Here is an 11,427-nt window from a genome sequence, read left to right as displayed (position 1 = left end):
AATAATAAAAAATACCATAATACCTTTGTAATGGTGTTTTAGTCGACTTTTATTGTAAAAAATAATCTTTTTTATGGGAATTTTTTCAAATTACATATAAGAGATCAATTATTTAATGTTTTACATGCGTCTATTGATTTAGTTCCATAATACCTATCAAAATATATATAACTACGAGTTGGAATAATTGAAAAAGCGTAATTTGTTAAATCGTTGAAAATTAGGTGTATTTTGATAAATTTCCCTATTTTTATTCAGTGTTCTCTAGCGAGAGAGGGGACGCTTCAAATTTAATCTATATATATATGGGAAAAGTTGGGATTAGCCCACTAGCTCATATGAACATATGAGTCCAATGGTCCAGATTGAATCTGGATCGATCTGACGATCAACGATGTCTGGTAGTGTTTGAATTTTAGTTTTTTTTCTACAAATTCGGATAGCTTAAAATTTTCGGTATGTGTTCTTTTCATTAAAGAGCACCTAATAAAAATATAAAAAAAAATTATTCAAAAAAAATAAAATGATCAAAATACCTCTCAAATATTATCGGGGGTATTTTGGTTATTTTATTTCATATAAAATATTTTTTTGATATTTTTCAAAGATTCATCTATTTTTTATAAACACACGACTAAAATTTCAAGTGATTTCGATTTGTAGAAAAAAAATATAATTCAAACACTACCAGACATAATTGATCGTCAGATCGGTCCAGATTCAATCTGGACCGTTGGGATCATATGTTCACATGAACTAGTAGGTTAATTCCAGTTTTTCCCTATATATATATATATATATATATATATATATATATATAGTTATTTATATATATATAACTAAAAAGAAAATAGGGTTAGGTGTCACATTGTGACTAAAGGTATCCGAACCATCAATTTAAATTGGAGAATGGAGAATAGGAGTCCATATTTTTTATTTTTAGGTGGCATCACACAAAGTTTCCCATGCCATGACTAAAAAATATCCAATCCAGCTTGGAATTGGTCAATTTGATGAGAGCCGATCGATAGGCATATAATCCTGCGTGAAGAATCCCTGGAGTTGCTCGATTCTCCTGGTCTTTTCAAAAAATTTAACCCTTAGCCTTCTTTGACCGAGAAGGTTGGAATCTGACCGCTCAATTTCGACAACATTGGGGTGAGTGATACACAACAATACTATGCTTCCCCCTCCCCATGCACCAATAAGAGCATCCCTAGTTGATGGAGACAAAAATGTAGTTCTAAGAGTCACATGATCTCTTGCTTTAAGTCACATGATCTCTTGCTTTAAGCAACGACCTTTTATCAGTAAATGCTGTAAGCTTTTCATGATGAGATAAGGTGCACCTCAAGAATCTAGTAGAAAATAGTGTTTCGAAGTTGGAAAAGCTTCGAATCATTCAACTTGATTTTGAGATGTATGGATATAAAGAAGAAAAAAAAATTCAGTCCAAAAAATAATGCATCTTGTAACAAATTAATGTCGGGTTGTCAATTTTGAAGATTTTCAAGTATTTATAGATATGTTCGATCTGTATTATTTTTAAAATTTTCAAATTTATAACTAGGGATGAATACAAATTTGTAAGCTATCATAAAGTTTCTTATATTGAAACTACCTCACCAACCAAAGTTTAGATACGCGCCTTACTTCTACAGACCAGCGTATGTAAACCTCACCCTTTAAATTATTAATATAATTTTGGCAAAAAAGCTACTATCTATAAAAAATGCGAACAAATGCGAACTAAGTCAAAGAATAATTTATGGTATACTCTTTGCTAAGATTTGATTAATTTTCTGAGTAGATTTAGCTGCTTATTGGTTATAGTTCGTTAGGATTTGATCTCTAATAGTTACAACGGAATATTATATAATTACAAAATGTTTCTCGATTGCTGCTAATTGGTCATTTTATTACAAGTATTTAAGAGAGCTTTTTAATATGCTGCGACTTTCAGTTCCCTGTCGAATGTAGGCAGATCAAATTATTTTCTTGACTTTTTTCAAACAATTTTACATAAAAATAAGTTCATGATTTTCTTGAATTATATAGTGTTTTCAATAATTTATTGATTAATGCAGTTTACAGTTGATCTAGAAAATGCCTTTCTATTTTTATCTACCGCAAGTCTTTCCTTCGCTTTTCATCCACTCTATGTTTTCTCTTCATTTTTTTGATTTATTCTATGGACTAAGCACAAACTTAAAAAAAAAAAATTCGAACTTTGTGACACCCTCAACCTGTCAAATTTTACATACGGTTATAAACAATGGTGACCTACTTGTACATAGGTAAATGGTCTCATTGTATACAATTTTTTTTTTAAAAGGAAAAGTTTATATAGAACTAAGGCTCTAAACAATCAAATTCGAGCCTACCTCAAAAATTTCACTAGAAGATATTGTTTTGATGCCCAAATATCATCAAATTCATCGTCTCGATATCAAGATGCATGGACATGATAAAAAAATGGATTTCAAGTTTTGGATATAGTGTATTTTGTAACGTACTTTTGTACGGTCAAATTTCAAGATTTTCAAATTTTCATAGATCTCTCGATCTACATTATTTTTGAAGGTTTAAACTTTATAAATAAAGATGAAAATATATTTTAAACCTATCAAAAAGATTTCTGGTATTGAAACCATATTTCTCGATACTATTTAAAGGCATGCTCTAATTTGACTGTTTAGAGCCTAGGCTCTACTGCACCTTTTTTTAAAATATATTAATTATTTAATTAAAAAAAAAACACCCCTTGAATCGAAGCTTGAAAAAGCGTCCGAAGTGAATTAAATGGTCCAAGAATAGCCCAATTTTGATACAAGGTTTAAATGCAATGAGCAAAACATTAAACAATATTTAAAATGACCTTCTGGTTGTCACCATAATCAATTTACCTAATTCAATTTAGCCCTTTAAATGTTTTTTATTCAATTCTTGACGGATTTGAAATCCAAATTCCACAGCCTTCAATTCCTTATATGCCTAACTTGCAAATCCTATAAATCGGGATCCTCTCTATCGATTAGAGCATAATCGGAAAGGGAAAAAAAAAAAAAAAAAAATCTCAGAAAGTTCGTAGATCTCTGAGAGGTCTCCAGAAGAGCTTAAGGGACACTCTATAAAGAGCGGTTCTATAAAAACATAGAAATTCTAGTCTGATCTATGTCCCAACTCCTGGTAATATTCTTTTCTCTTTTATTTTATTTTTTAAGTTTAGAATTTCATTTTCCTTTCGTTTTTGTTTTAGTGTAATCTTGTTTCTTTTCTTTTGTTTTACTTTAGAAATTTATTTTCTTTTCTTTTTTAGTTAATATTTAATTTTTTATGTCATTTCTTTTGTTTTAGCAACAAATTTTAGTTATCATATTTTCTCTTCAATTAATATTTTCATAAAATATTAAAATTACTTTTCTATAATATCTTATTTGATAAAATTATTTCCCTTTAATAAAAATACTATTCGTTATTAATATTAGTTGTCTTTAACATAGAAGTTAACTAGTGGTAGTAAGTGATTTTTGCCTTCTTTAATTTTATTATTTTTGTACTCTCTTGTGCGTTTAGTTTTTTTTAATCTCAATACATATGTTTTAGTTGAACTTTGATTTCAAAAAGGACCCAGTTTCTATGCAGCCAAGCCCGCATATTTAAAAATGCGGACTTATTAATAAATCTATTTTTGAGATGGATTTATGGACTTAAATTTTAAAGGCATGTAATATCTAAAATGGAGATCATAAATACAAAAAAATAAGTAAATTTTAAAAAAATAGAAATAATAATTCTAGTAAGTAAACATTTGGACCGTTAGTTTCCATTGTTTTTAAATGGAACACCGACTTGCATCCATCTTTAAGATGGATGTTTTACACTTTTTGGATATGTAGTCATGCGGTCCGGCCCGCATGAGACAATTTTCCTTTCAAAAATGCAAAACTTTAGTTTGTCTATGGTTTTAAGTGAGATTTAAGTGAATTCAATTATGGAGTCAGATAATAGTACCAAGTTAGTTCATGCTATAACGAACTCAAGGAGAAGGTTTAATAATATCCAAGTAAATCAAATTAAGGAGGTAGAAGATGATGATAAGGAAGCAAAGGAAACAGCCTTGATCGAATTTCTTACAAAGTCCTTCACATTAAGCAATAAATTGCACATCTTTATATATGCAAAACTTTTTTAAGGATTATCAAGAGTCAAGCAAGATATTTAGAATGTGACCATTCTGAATGAAGGAAATTAAAGAGGCTATGTTTAGCTTTTCAAGAGATGAAGTTCCCAAGCCTGATTGTTATGGGAATAAATTAAACCATATTATAGTTGCATTTTGATGAATTTTACCATAGTGTAGAATAAAAAAATGTAATTGACTCAACCTTCATATCTTTGCCCCCTAAAAAGTAAGTGATGGGATTTTTTAAGGCATAAGATCAATTAATATGTTTACCAGTCCGTACAAGATAATAGCCAATAGATTCAAATCAGTGCTCTATAGTGTAAAACGTCCAAGGCCGGCTTTATGGGGACAAGGGATAGGCTAGGGCCACGGCTGGCCCGGCTTGTTGCCACCCATAAGTTTAGATTACCATTGAAAAGTTGGAGATGCTAGGAAAGAATTGAAAGGAGTATACAAGGAAGGTCTAGTTGTTAATTTGAAGTAGGTTGGCCCAATTTTGCGCTAAGAAGATCCTAAACCAAATGCATGGCAACCTCAACCGCACATATGGATCGTTGACTTCGATGGAAGCTCAAAGGGTAATCCTAGCCTCTGTCGGCATTGGTGGTTTAATTCGTGATGAGCAGATGACCACAATGATGCAGTGGAATTGGGTGCACTAAAACAAGGGGGTGCAACTCCTTTTTTTTATTATTGTAGGTGTCTCTTGTTGAGTGAGTGTGGTTATTAAAGTACTTATGAATATTTGTAAAATGAAATCATATAGTGGAACATGAACTCAGTAGGAGTGTGGTAACTTGTTAACCATACTAAGCAAATAACGTTTGCTGATACATGACTATGTTCAACGTGCTAGGCCAGTCTGGTTAGGAAAACCCCATGATTACCTGAACATAAAAAACTAAACCAAAGAGGGTTATGATGAGTCATCCCTTGATGAGGTATGAATATGTCCGGATGAGTGAGTCGAGAGACTGTGTGACCCTTGTGTGTGATATAGGCTTTTAGATATGAGACCAAAGCCCCATCCATGTGACATCACAGGGTATACACATTAATAGCCGTTTTCAGGAAAGCGAACCACCTTTCAGCGTGAAGCATATACATGTGCGAGAGATACCCTTGTGTACCATTGAGCTATAGATTACATCAAGGTTTGGGTGACCTTGGTTCGTCTCTAAGGGAGAACCTGAAATCCATAAACTGGGACTACAATCCCATGCCCATTGGCTAGACTTTGTTGATCAACTAATGATCCCCTACATAGATTGTAGGTCACGGGCAACTCTGGGTTGGTTTGAGAAACCATACATGGTCTGTAGTCCACAGTTGAATATGACGTGCCTTAGTGGATATTTATTCCTAGACCATATGGATCATTTTCTCATCAAAGTATTTAATTTTGTTCATTTTAATAATAGACGATTTTTAGAATTGTTAATTGATTTTTTTCTAAATCTTTATATATATTTTATTTATCAAATTTAGATATATAAACATGGAGATATTGACTTTATATAAAATTAAATATTCAAGTAATGATTTTATGATTTTTTAACAATATACAAATAATATAACTACATGAAAGATCCATCAGGATATTTGGGCACACCATAGCAAATTAGGTGGGGCTCATTATGTACCACAAAGGGTGGAACGCCCTACCTAGGTAACTTGCCATTTTCAAAGAGCACAAGCATTTGTCTTGTGGGATAAGATAGATGTATTTGGTAAGTTTGAGCCTTGTAGAGATTTTGAATCATATTTTTAATATGTGTGAAAAGGCTTTAACAGAAAATAAGAAAGAATAATATTATCATATATTAATTTCTTATTTTATTAATAATCATTTTAATTAATTGATGGGAAAATAGTTTATGAAGTGGGGGATAATGGTTCTAGCACATTCAATATGTTGTTGATGACCCATCTATGAAATGGATGACTCATATCTCTTATCCCACAAATCACCCAAGATCAATGACGCATATTCAATCTCACATGAGAGGCAAGCTAATGAAAACCTTAAAAAACCCTAAACTTGTTCAAGCACTATAAAAAAGGTTTGATCCCTACCAAAATCTCTACACCAACTTTTCATCTATCACATCCATCTAAGGGGGCCACACCCCACTGTAGGAAAAATCTCTCTCTCTCTCTCTCTCTCTCTCTCTCTCTTAAAAAAGTTTTTCTCTCTCTTGAAAGGCTCAAAGAGGGGCATACTCCACTCTCTCTCATCTCATGGTGGTTCTCTCTACTATCTCATGGTATATCTCATCTCTCTTTTGGGTTTTAGATTATAAGGTTGTGGTATAAAAGAGAAGCATCTCCTTCAAACTAGATTGCTAAGATGATCCATCAAAAGGGGGTTCATGTTCCATTGGTATGACTCGTAAAAAAATGCTTTCCCAGTTGATATTAAAGGTTGACCATTAGATCCCGTGCCATCGGAAGGTGGTGACTCGGTGTGAGGTGTAAGAAGCCCGGTTGAGGTAACCTTCGACATTTTTTTTTTCTTCGTCTATATTTATTTATTATATCTTTCATTTCCAAATATAGGTTGTATTTTCTTTATTAATGAAAAGTATGAATTTGAATGGCTTCTCTTGAGATTTTATTGTATTCTTTTATTTTATTTTATTTATAGTTATTATATTGTAAAAGGACTACTCGTTAGCAATCTAAACCGTGAACAAAAAAAAAATACATTAAAAAAATAAAAAAAATATTGTATACTCCAACTAGATCACACGGGTAATTCTTTTACGTCTGCTGAACAACTAGTGCAATGACGGATCCCTTGGGCCTGAGTTTCGACTCTGAATAAGATTCAATATCGGTTGAGGGTTAGAAAGGCTATCATTCAACACACAAATAGAGAAATAAATCAAGGGGTGGATGCTTTAGCGAAGGTAGGGGTTCAGGGGGAGTATATTTTGATTATTCATACAGAGGGAGCATCCTAATGAAGGTTTTTCTTTTTATGAACGTTTGAACTAATTTTTATGGTAGTACGAAGAGTTGGTAGGACATACAATTAGTATACTGATCTCTTGAGTGTATAGAGATCCCTCAATTTTGTTATTTTGTAAGTTTGTCCACCCATCTTCTTGTACGTAATTTTTTTGATCAGTTATACAATTTGATCATGCAATCTTTCTTTCTTAATTAATTTCCTTCATTGTAATTTTAAATTGAAGGATTATTTAACATGAGTATTTATTTAATGTACTCAATATTTTTGGACACTCATTGTTCTTTGTTTTTTTAATACAATTTTTTTTTAATAAGGGTATTTTTTTTGTCATTAAGAGGGATATGATAGATATTTGTACATAAATTAGTGACATTTTATTAGTAATTAAGACGCAATCATTGTTCCATAAAGGTGCTATTCTTTTTCATGTGGATGATGTCATTATCTATTATAATTTATTATATATATATATATATATATATATATATATTGAATTTTTTTAAAAATACCCAACCGATTCACAAAAACCGGTCGAAACTTGAACTGGCCAGTAGTTGGTTCCGATCTAACTGGATGCGTTTAGAATTTAAACTATCCAATTTTTCTTAGACATATGAGTACCCTAACATAACCCTAAATTGAATTGTGAAATTTTTGTATAACGTTAGAAAGGAATAATGCACTTAAGACCCTAGCATTAATCATTCCGTAAGGATTTTGGTAATTTCTTTTGATGCATCATTTGATGGAACAGGGCTTGTAGATGCAGCATGGATGCTTCTCCCAAAAATCACAATTTACTAAAGACGAAAGCAAGGGATAAAAGTAAAAAACACAGTGACGAAGAAAAATAACTCGATTCATTTTGATGATGAAATCCCAATGCTCGCACCTTGTTTGGGACTTTGATTAGCCTAAATTTATGCAACCATTTTATTTCTTTCCATCACAAGCATATTCTAAAAATGATAAATTTATCAAGTGAGTTACACTTCTTAGTAGTAACCGATCAAATTGTCGATCTGGTTAAACAAAGAAGAAGAAAGGGGCCTTTTCTCTCTTTTCTTTTCGAAGCTCCAACCCTCTGTGTTGTTGTGGTTACATAAATTCACAAGAGAAGAAGAAAAAACTGTCTCTAAAATCCGAAAAATGGAGCGAAATAGGCATATAAAGCAAGAATGGCCGGAAAATCACGAATCGATCGTTAGAATTTGAAGCAAGAAATCTACCATAATATGAGATTCGGCAACTGGGGTCTAATGTCTCAAGAAAGGTGTTCCTGAAAAAGGGTGAAGCATGACGAATGCAGAAGGCGGCGACTCTCGGGACATTCGGGTGAAGGCGTCACCTATAGCCACTAGCATCTCGGCCGCAAGTCTCTTGAGCGAAGGGCGTAGGGAGAGCGCCCAGAGGCCAATTCCAACAAGCACAAGCTCAGCCCCTAACCCCATGTTCTCTTTCTCCATTCCAACAATCACAAGCTAGCGGGCCATCACTTCAACGTCTCCACTTAACAACTGCCGATCTCACCTACTTTTCAATCCTTTCAATTTGAAACCCCATCTCACTCATGGGTGGGGCTGCCCGGGCCGGGCCTAAGGCTTGCCTGCGATTTAAAATCTTACGCAGGCCAGCCCAACTTGACAAAGTACTAGGCCAGGTCTGGCCGGGGCCTGTCCTGCAAATAATTTAGAATGGCTGGGCTCAGCCCGGGCCTATGGCAGCAGGCATCCTATTCTCTTATCTTTTGCTATATATTATGTTAGGTGGGCTTTGCTTGATTGCTATTTGTTCTTTTCTTTGGAGCCAAGTCAAAATGTTTCAATTTCTTGGGTATCAGTACAATAATTAAGTCATGTCTCTTGGTTTATTGGTTTGAGAAATGAAAAAACAAAGAGGGAACTCGCCAAATAATTAAAAGCCTTTCCCCTGTTGAGAGAGAAACCTACCTTAAAGAAACCTATCACTAACACATCTAAGCTTGAGGCGGTGGAAGTAAGAGAGAGAGAAATCTTCATCAGTGATTACTGATTTCGTGCGATGTATCTTTATGTATTTCGTTCTTTTTATAATTTCACTGGTTTATAATTAATAGATAAAAATCATGTGTTAATGTTAAAAAAAAAAAAATATTATGGAGTTGTAAGGATTCTCGTGAAAGTGAAAACAACTAAAAGAGAGAGGGAGATTGAAGAGAAGGGAAAAGGAACAGATTGCGCCACGTCCCTCTCATTTTATACGTCCCTCTAATTTTATGGGGAAAATTACTAAATCCCCCGAGTTGAAATGATCCCCCCCCCCTCTTGAGAATCTCTCACACGTATTATTTGAAAATGGAAAAAGTTTGTATAGGGATGCAACCTTACAATGTAGAACTACGGATGCAACTAAAAAATTCATTGGAAAAGATAGTTTTAATGTTGAAAAACCTTTTGATTGATCATCTCGACATCGAGATGTATGAACATAAAAAATAAAAAGATTTTAAGTTTAAAAAATAGTGTATTTACAACATATTATCTACACCGTCCATTTTTAAGATTTTCATATGTTTATAGATCTACTTGATCTTAACCATTTTTTAAATTTAAAATTTTATAATTAGATATAAAAATAGATTGTTAGATAATCCTAAGAACATTGTACATCAAAATCATATACCATGATAAAATTTAAAAGTGCACCTTACCTCTACAGCTACGGATGCATTCGTATGCCAACTGCACCTTTTGAAAATTCATTTTCTTTAATTAACCCCATGGTACTATATAGCTTAATTTATGATGAAAAAATAATCATTAATGTTCTTACAAAATTTGAATTAAAATCACATTTCTTTCTTTTTCTCATTTTCTCTCTCTAGGTCTACATTTCAATTCATATTTATATTTTCTTAAAATTGTAATAGGTTAATTTCTCTCTAGAGATGCAATGTTTTACTGAGAGAGAGAGAGAAAAAAAAAAAAGTGAAAACTGATCAAACCCATTTACATTTTAAGAGAGATAAACCAACAAATCCATTTATGCTTTTGGAGAGAGAGAGAATGCTTTAAATAGAGAAACCAACAAACCTATTCATTATTTTAGCAAAAGAGAAAGCTTTAGAGAGAAACTAATAAATCTAATTTTTTCTCCCTACTATCCTAAACTTTAGGGCCCACAACTTGTCCAACGTGTGAGACGGAAGATCACCCACCTCAAGAAATCACACGCCATTAAACAAAGACATCAACTCCTATTTCCTTTGAAGTGCAACTTTTGTAGGCATTTAAATATCGTGTATGTTATAGTAATTTTTTGTTTAGAGGTATTTTAAGTAATTAATTAAAAATAAATTAATTTTTTTTAATAAAAATAAAAGTATTAATTAACAATAGTGACAACGATATCACTGATATAGTGTGTAACATCACCCACAAGATGCATTAATTTTTTTTAACTACTAATAAAATGTTATTGTTTTTTTATAAAAAGATCCATTCTACCATTTTAAATAACAAAAAAAACCCTTGAAAAATTTTATATTACGATTTTTAATATTAAAAATATTGAGCACTTTAAAAGTCTATACCACCAAGTAGTATATACCACCAAATAGTGTAGGCTAACAAAACCAGTCATGAGAGATTTTTGACGAGGAGCCGTTATAAAGAGAACATCCAACCAGAGGAATTTTAGTAGTTTTTCGTATTTTTTATTTTACATTCCATAAGAACTTAACTGAGGAAGCATAAGGCGATTGGGGCATCTACGCCCGGAACCGAGTAAAAAGCGACTTCTCCTTTTTATTTTGTTCGTTCGTTCGGACGCTTGCCAGGGAGGAGAGAGGCTGAGTTGTCTGCACGTGAAGTGCGTGTGTTTTTGAATTGAGAGCGGCGAGGGGAAGGCGCGGGAGTGGTGCAAAGAATCTTGGTGGGGCGGTGTCGGTGCGATGCTTACGTCATAATAGTTATCAATGCACCCGCACATTGCTTTACCCACTCTCCCAACAAACAACGCCATAATAATGAAGATCCAGAAATGAAATGGCGCCAAACAGCAGCAACAACAAGAGGAATATAACGAAGTCATATACCATGCTCCCGTAGGAGCGTACTGTATATCTACTCCCTCATTCAAACTATACTTTTTTTGTTTTTAGTCTAAGATATGGGACACCATTTCATAGATAACCTTTTTTTTTTCAAGGAAAAAGTTTATATGAGGTTGCATCCTTAAAATGTAGAATTATTGGTTTTTGGTCTAAGATATGGGATGCCAG

The sequence above is a fragment of the Amborella trichopoda genome, chromosome 2 (assembly GCF_054954075.1).
Source record: "Amborella trichopoda isolate Santa Cruz 75 chromosome 2, AtrichopodaSantaCruz75HAP2 v2.0, whole genome shotgun sequence".
Taxonomy (NCBI): domain Eukaryota; kingdom Viridiplantae; phylum Streptophyta; class Magnoliopsida; order Amborellales; family Amborellaceae; genus Amborella; species Amborella trichopoda.
The sequence above is the reverse complement of the archived record's forward strand: the minus strand, read 5'-3'. Positions refer to the sequence as shown.